Consider the following 9,236-nt stretch of genomic DNA (forward strand, 5'->3'; position numbering starts at 1 on the left):
GCTCATGCAAAACACAATCCAACGATAGTACAGTAGTTTTATTATTGGGTGCAATCACATGTTTTTACAGTGCTGTCAGTATATGTTGAGTGTTAATTAATTAAAAATACACATTTTTTTGCTGATATCAAAACCTTCTATGCACAGGACCTTCACAATTGTAATGCTTACACACAAGATAATTATTGAATTGTTTCTGTTCGATATTACCATCTTAAGGTTTATTTATTGTTGTTGAGAATGAGAAGAAGATATAATTACTAGGAATTTCATGGGCTTAAATGATATAACTGGTTTTAAAATGTCAGATATGTATGTAACTGAACACAAGCTACGGCCTTCGCTTGTTCAAAACATGAACTAGGGTAAGATCTGGCAGGCTGGTAATTCTGGCTTAGCGTTTTATCTTCTTAAAAAGTTGTATTGATCCTAAAGTCCTTCAACTGAATGATGGTTGGATTCAAGAGCTAATCCAATCAGATAACAGACATCCCATATGTTTACTGACCAGCTTTGCCCTAAGCCAATCAATAATTACTTTGATGAAGTGTAAGTTCATTTTCTGGAGGCGGTGACTGCTGATCAACAGTCTAGACAGCTCCAACTCCCACCATCATATGACTGTGGTGCATTCTTCACCATCTTATTCAGTGATAACAACATCTGGTTTCCATCTGAATTCGATCAGATCGTTGCACATATTTTCTTTTCTACATATGCATGACTTGGGACTTTTGAATGAAATCAATGCTCATTTGAAGGTTAACTGCCTTGTTTTTCATTCAAACTGTTATTGATTGTATATATCAACAGGGACGTTGAAGCAGCGTGAGATGGCTCAAAAAAATCGGTGCAAAAAAAAATTGGAAAGAATTGGTACAAATTCTGCAGCTAGGAAGGTAGGTTGATAAAGGAATTATGCACAGCAGCCGTCGAGGTAATTACAGGAACAATAGGGGAAAGAAAATCATAAAGTATTCAATATTTTTATAATAATAAATAATAATAATCCTTGCATTTGATATAGCGCCTCATCGCATCTTCGAGATGTCTCGAGGCACCGCAGAGTATACTGTAAAGTGAATTGACTCTATTTTTGGGTGAAAAATTTTCCTTTGGAGCTAGCAAATATCACAATAAAACCAACTGTTCAAAATATACAGTCAATTCACTTTACAGTATATTCTGTCTGGCACTCCAAGACGCTAACGCTTGTGAGGGGCACTACAAGTTGTTGTAATAAATGAAGACAAATTTCCAAACCATAATGAACTGCTAAATGAATTGTAAATTTGACTTAAAATGCCTTTGTGGTGTCTTTTCTTAACTCACTTCAAGCTCCTTGGAGAATAAGCCGTGTGAAAATATAATAAGAACTATATAATAATAAAATTATATATTATTACATAGTGATTATTATATAGTATATTATGATACAGTCTTATTATTATTATTATCATCACATCTTCGATGACTAGGAGCCTGAAGGTTTTAGACTGGTTAGACAACGTGATCTAAATACTAAATTCCACGGTTTTGGATTAGGTTGGATTCCAGAGGAATCCAGCACAATGTTTTCATTATCAAATTTCCACTGAAGGACACAGCAATTATGCATTTGAAATTGCTCTGTTCATTAAAAACCAGCCTGTTGAACAAACTCTCCATCAAAGAAATACCAACTAATTCACATGAGTGCCTGACATTCCTGAACGCTGGGTGTGAGAAATACCATTTCATTGGTAGCAGCCAATAAGGAGGTACCTTTAAGAATTCACATCTCAGGCTTGTCAAATACCTGAATGAGCCAATTAACTGAGGTAAGAAGCAAGAAATGTTCTAATTCAGCAATGGATTGAGTGATGTCTGGAGAGAAAGTCGAACCTGTGAAAGGAAATTGGAAGAAGAAAGTCAGGTAATTCCAGCAGGGCAAGCAAAAGGCATTTCGAGAGCCAACAATAAGCTCACTGTGATCAGCATCACCTTTTACTTGCAATGGAATATATAGTAATAATAATAATAATCCTTGCATTTGATATAGCGCCTTATCACGTCTTCGAAACGTCTCAAAGCGCTTCACAGAATATACTGTAAAGTGAAGTGACTGTATATTTTGTGGCGAAACGCGGCAGCCAATTGCGCACAGCAGTGTCAGCGATTAAGTTTATTTCCAGAAAGATTGCACAACTAGTTTTAAAATTGTCACAGTGCACAAAAAAACAAAAATAACCCGCACTCAACTGGCACAAGAAGCATAAGGCAATGCTGTACTGTGAAGAATAGTTTTAAAAATTACATCCATAATCAATCTCTTCCTCCGTCCATTTGTGTGTCATAATAATATTGAGAATGAATTAATTGTGCGGCAAAAAGGAAACAGGTTATTGGGTTAATCAAAGAGAAAGGAAGGCAATTAACATATGAAGCTATTTTACGTTCAATGTCACCAGGTCTTAAACTAGTGATAAGTTGATTTGATCAGACTCTTCATGAATGATTCTATACCAATAAAAACCCGGGACATCTTTGACATGCTCCCATCTAATTCCAAAGGATTTAAATGTAACCTGAGCTGAAGTGAGTTTGATGAGTGTAGGATTGTTTTGAATTGAATCTGAATGTTAAACGTGTATATAAAGAAGAGTGAGCTTAGTTAGGATCAAAAGACATGTCTGAAGGTAATGTAACAGCTCTGTAGCAGGTGGAACAAATCACAAAATATGTTTAACTTTTTTTAATTATGTCAAAACCATTCATTTGCACTGAGTAGAATGATATGGTACTGAATCAGGAGATTTGGCTCAATTAGCCCATAGCATGTTTGTACTCCACACTTTATATTTTACTTTAAAGGGAACAAAGACTGATACACTTATTTAAAGACACAATGAATGTTATTAATTGTATTACCCAAGAATGCAGTTTTTTGTCTATATTTGATTTGCACTGTGTTACCTTCCATTACCCAAACTATCTGTGCAGAAAACACAAATCAAAAACTTAAGTGTTTAATTAAAGTTGGTGTGTTAAAATTTCTTTATTTAATAATAAATAATAATAATAATCCTTGCATTGGATATAGCTCCTTTTCACGTCATTGAGACGTCTCAAAGCGCTTCACAGAATCTACTGTAAAGTGCATTGACTGTATATTGTACTGTGATGAATAGTTAATGAATAGGCCATGTAACAGCTCTGGAAGTTCACAGCAAAACCGATTTGGGGCACCACAGAACCTCTCTGGGTGTACATATGTGTAGCAGGAAGTAGGGATGAATCAGAAACAAGTCTCATGATGGAAGGAGTATTTCCTGCATCTCAGATCAAAAGGTCCCTCTCCATTTGAGCATTGCTTAAAGAGCATTACACAACATTAGCAACTGGAAGCGCTGTTTTGATTTTAATGTGCTTTACGAATAGCCAAAGAAATAGGAGGTGAGAGTGATGATAGAATACAAACTGAGAGTGGTCGCTCAAATGATTGTGTTTACAGATAAAAAAGAATGAATCTGAAGACTTTCGTTAACCATTGTGTTGCCTAACTCATCTCAACTGTCAAGGTTTCTCACAGTCTTACTGCAACGTAAATACTTGACATCCGGTAATGGTATGGCACTCATTAAACTTTTCTAATCTACCTTTTATGGGATAGCAGAGAAGACAATCACAAGTTTTTTCCCTGGAGCTAGAACAACGTTGAGAGGAATCGCCTCCATTCAACACATCCCTAGCACACCCCCGCAGAACTCTCCTCCTCCTCGTTCCACACAGTCGGAAAAAAACAAGTAAGTGTAAATAACTTAGAGGTTGGAATCAGATGTGTGTTGAGGAAATGGGTGGGGGAAGGGTTTCTCTTGAGGGTGAAGTCGATGGGCCTCTAGATCTTTTATCATTCCTTCCCATCTACATACGTCTCAATCTATACTAATAATACCAAAATGTCTGGCTGTCTGCCAAGAACACAATAACCGATTGATGTAGAAACATGATTTTTACCTCATCGGAAAGGTCTTGCATATATATTGTTCAGGGGATCTCCTATCAATGATGAGCTATATTAAAAAATGCTTTAATTAAACCCGAAAAGGTACGCATGGTATTTCTGCAACAAAGTAGCAATAGAGGTTACACACCCTTCAAGAGAGATATATCTGTACTAATAAAAACAAAATGTCTATCTGTGTGTCTGCCTAACTGACATGATTTATACCTCATCGGAAAGGTCTTGCACAGGGGAGTGACATGGGCATATTTTTTGGAGTATCTCTTATCGTGACCTAAACAAGCTCATCACACAGGTATGGACTCCAACAAGGAGTCCTCCCAACACAAGTCCTCCCACAGGAGTCCTCCCAACCAGGGGTCCTCCCAACCAGGAGTCCTCCCAAAGTATATGTGTGCAAATATGTGAACAGGGGATGCTAGGGAGTTCACGGCCTGCGGTGAGAGACATTTGTGGAGCCGGGTGATGTTGTGGAGGTGGGGAAGGCAAAGCAGGTCATGGCACGGATGTGGGGTAGAAAGGATAGTTGAGGGTCAAACAAGAGGCCAAGGTTCCAGACTGGGTTAGCAAGATGAAGTGTGCAACCATGGATGGTGAAGTCAGCGCCTGAGGTGAGGAGGCGCTGACGGGAGCCAATCAGGAGTGCCTCGGTCTTGTGTGACTTTCAACTGAAGAAAGTTGGCTCTCATCCAGGACTTGATGTCTGACAGACATTCTGTCAGGACAGCAGTGGGTCCTGGAGTCAAGGGTGGAGGCAGAGAGGTACAGTTGGGTGTCATCCACATACATGTGGAAGTTGATCCCATGACTGCGGTTGATGTCATCAAGAGGGAGCATATAGATATTGAAGAGGAGGGGACCAAGGACAGAGCCATGAGGAATGCTGCACGAGACGGTGCGGGGGCTACAGGAGAACCCTTTTGTGGAGATGAAGTGGAGGTGCTGTGAGAGGTACGATTTGAACCATTCAAGGACAGAACCGTAAAGGTTGAGGTGAGAGAAGAGGCGGTGGATGAGGATAGAATGGTGACCGGTGTCGAAGGCAGCAGAGAGGCAACCTCCTAAAACCCTTACATGAACTTATTGTAGAGGGAGTGAGACCTATTGTACTTTCAAGTAATACATATGTTTCAAAGGCAGCCAGTGAGGAAATTCTTCAACAAACTGAACGAAACAAATTGCTGTCCTTGAGCTGATACAGTGTGACTGCAATGGTCCTATATTGCTGTATTAGGATGTCAAAATTGATTTAACCAATCAGCTGTTTGCTGTCTTAACTGATGCCATCAAACAGAAGATGAGCAAGATGGAGATGAATTTAAAGAATAGACCTCGACTCCATCTCACTGAGCTGGGTAGGAAGATCACCGCAGATTTGATGTGGCAGCACAGAGATTTCCAGCGGCCAAGAGCACTGAGCTTCTGGCCTGTAGTGAAGCCCTTAAACAACAGGAACCTGCCGCTGTCCACTGCTGTCATTCCTGCAATTGCTGGTGTGGCTGTTAGCCTTCAATTCATTTCAGAAATCTAACTCGTTTAGGGCTTATTCCAATCCTCAGAAGCTTCAGTAGGTTTTACAATGTTTCCATGGTATGAAGAGAGTCCAGGGAATCATATAATAGCAATGTTTGAAGGGAGTGACAATCATTTTCTAACTAGGACATCATGATGTACTGTTGAACAGAATACACAGGCAGTGCGGTCTTCTCTTACCCTGACTCCTCCCTCCACAGGCTGCAGATAATCCAGAACTCTGCAGCCCGTGTCCTCTCCCACACCAAACTCCATGACCCCATCTCCCCCACTCTCGCCCGACTCCACTGGCTCCCTATCCAGTTCAAGATCCTGGCCCTCCATGGCCTCGCCCCACCCTACCTCTGCGAGCTCTTAACCCCCTACCAACCGGCTCGTTCCCTCCGCTCAGCCGGCTCTGGCTGCTCCACATCCCCAGACCCACCCGCCCCACCATTGGCAGGAGAGCCTTCAGCCACTCTGCCCCCAACCTCTGGAATTCCTTCCCCCAGTCACTCCGCCTCACACCCTCCTCAGCCTCCTTCAAGTCCCGCCTCAAGACCCTCCTCTTCGACCATGCCATCGGCCACCACCCCTTCGCCTCCCCTCCCTTCTCCCCCCACTGACCCCAGCTCAGGTCTGAAATGCTGTACTCTATCCAGCGCCTTGGGATGTCCTCCCGACGTGAAAAGCGCAATACAAATGTAATCTTGTTGTTGTTGTTGAAGAGCATGTGTTGTTTAGATTTTTTGTTGTTGTTGTCATTTTTAAAACCACAGAAGATCGAGGCTGAATGTTACAAGTATCAATAAACTACTTGACTGTCAAGTGTCCAATGAGGCCTATTGTAATGCCATCATTGTCTCAACATAGCTGTCATACAATGAGCAGATTCTGAGCAGTGAAAAGCGGTGTACAAATGTATCTGCATATTTATACATATATATATAGTCCATATTCAGATCAGAGCTCCATTAGAAGAATTTGGAAGTTCTTAAGCACAAATATTTCACAAAGACAGAATCAGGTGAAGAAGGTCCTTTGGTCCATTTAGTTCTCATTCCTTCAGAATACCCACCCTATAGGGTCACGATGTTTCTTAAATGAGTCCAGTATCCTGGTCTTAACCATCCATTCTGGCAAACCGTTCGAGTGACTGATTACCCCTGTGTGAGTGTGTAAATAAATAATTCTTGGTGTCTGTTCTGAACTTGCCCTCCATAACCTTTAACTTGCATCTTTTGTCCTGCTTGGTACATTCAAAATTATTATTCTGGACTTACTTTATCTAAAATAAAAATAGTAATCCTTACATTTGATATAGTGCTATTCACATCAGGAAGACATTTCAAAGTGCTTCACAGGATATACAGTAAAGTATAATTCATCTTACTTGGTGCTCAGTGTTACCTAGCTACCTATGGCTCCAATTCCTGTCTGCTTGCTCGGGCTGAACTACACAGTGTACAATCTTGGACACCATCTTATTCTACAATTATTTTTGATGCATTTTTCACCCCACTGTAACACAGCTCATCACAAGCATTAACAGACAGTTGAGATTGAAAGACAGAGCAATGATATTGGTCTGTTATATTATATATTGCTATATAAGTGCATGTTATGTTTCCACCAAAAATGCTCAGAGTCATTTTCCAGCATGCAAGTTAATTAAACAAAACTGTAAAGATTTGTGTACAACGACTTAACCGTTGTTTGAGGAGGATCTGACAAAACAAATCGCGACACTATTTTCCACATTAAATAACGTTGCACTCAACATACACCTCACATTGAGGCGGTTTAAAATCAATGCGACTGGATGGTCTGTTCTGTACTTCGACCACTTTTGTGAACTCAGCAATATCTCGTACGAGTTTGTTTTGCACACTGATGCCTTGTGGCAGTGGCAGTGGAGAAACAAGAAGCTGGGGAGGCTGTGCTTTGAGAGGATTTACATGCCAAGAACTAACCATGTGGCCTTGACAGAAAAGCAGAGACATGCTTGCTGACATCTGCCATATAGTGAATCACCCTCATTAATAGCAACTGCATTACCTGTATTGTTCTGCCTCAGGCTCCTTTCAGGCACCTGGGAGTAATTACGCTGGCACAGGAAAGACTAAGGACTTTGGGTGTGATTATTGATCATTCACGGGGAGTTTGCAGACAATGAGAAACTGCTGTCCCCAAAGCTCATCCAACAGCATTTATCTACTAGTCAAAAGAAAGTATTTTGGTCGTGTCGTGCCGATCATTGATGAAGTCACATTTGGAATATCTGTACAGTTTCAGCCGCTGCACCATCAAAATCACGCTGACGTTTTGGAGAGCCTGGAGAAAAGGAAAAAGAACGAATCTGACACTCCAAGGCCCGCAAGAGATGAATTTGCTCCTGTTGGAAAAAAGAAAAAAGATGATTCGGGGCTTTAAAGGGACGAGAAGTGTGGATGATGTGTTTGAGCTAGACTGAGGGAGCTGAACTGGGGAGGGTAGGGTTTTAAATTTAAAGAAGCTTAAGCAGGAATAAAGATTCATGGCTTATATGAAAAAAATCTTGAATGTTTCAGTCACCTTCTCCTTGTTCAAGGTTTGAGTCAACTGGTTAAACCCCACTGACTCAGAGTCAGACTTCGCCACTGTCAAGTGCTCTACGTGAAGGGCGCTCTATAAATATAAGTTGTTGTTGCTGTATGTTGGGAGGGATTCCAACACCATGGCTTACTCTTACAAGTAACCCATACGAACCCACGGGTCTGAACACTGGAAGAGACTTTGAAACACTGAACTAGTGCTTGAGACAGGTGAAGATCTATCCTACAAGATGCACAAGGATACTTTTGGTGTACAGTACAGCCTGCTGTAACAGTGATGAATCAGATTAAAGATTGCGTAAGAGAGTGATGTTTAGTGACAATGAAAGAAAACAAACTTGGTGTGGAGCAGATGCCCTGACAAGGAATATGCTTGAATTCTGATCTAAGGGCACTTCATTTAACCGAAAGATAAAAACAAAACCCCCCAAGGGTTGGAGAAGTTTTAAAACCTGAAGGAAGTAAATGTCAAAAACATACAAAGGTTAAAATTAATAGAAATAACGCGCCAGAGGTTATCTGTCTTAATGGAAATCACTTCCGTCGTCAAATTATACATCCAAACCATTTTTTTAAAAAAGGACAATATATAATGCAGCCAGGATTATTTGGACAAAAGTTCTCAATCACCTAACACAGATGTGTAAAAAAAACATTTATTTGTTTGAGCACACACTCCCAAAGGTGCACACAAACCTTATATTGAATAGGTTGGCAATTTGTGTTTAATGCATACAACAGAATGAAACCCACACATTATTTTAATACAATTTCATGGTTGAACATAAAAGGGCATATCCATTAAACCCTACTTATAGTATTTCATATATAAATGGTATATATTACTATTACATAGTAAATACTATATTTATATATAGTATTATATTAATACTATATTAATTTAATATTAGTATAGTATTTTGCATTTTGTTGATAGTATTGAGGGTTTCATGATATAAGATTTGTGTGCACCTTCCAGGTGCTCAGGTGGTTTTGTTTGTGTCTCTTTTATGTAAACCAGTGCTGGCACTGATAGTCCAGGAAGCAACCAGGTCCAGTTCCCCTTGCCTTTGAAAGATTGTAAACCTAGTCTAATAGATGGCACAGAACAACTTTTGGGGCATTGT

This window comes from Callorhinchus milii, unplaced genomic scaffold (genome assembly GCF_018977255.1).
Source record: "Callorhinchus milii isolate IMCB2004 unplaced genomic scaffold, IMCB_Cmil_1.0 Scaffold9, whole genome shotgun sequence".
In the NCBI taxonomy this organism is placed as follows: domain Eukaryota; kingdom Metazoa; phylum Chordata; class Chondrichthyes; order Chimaeriformes; family Callorhinchidae; genus Callorhinchus; species Callorhinchus milii.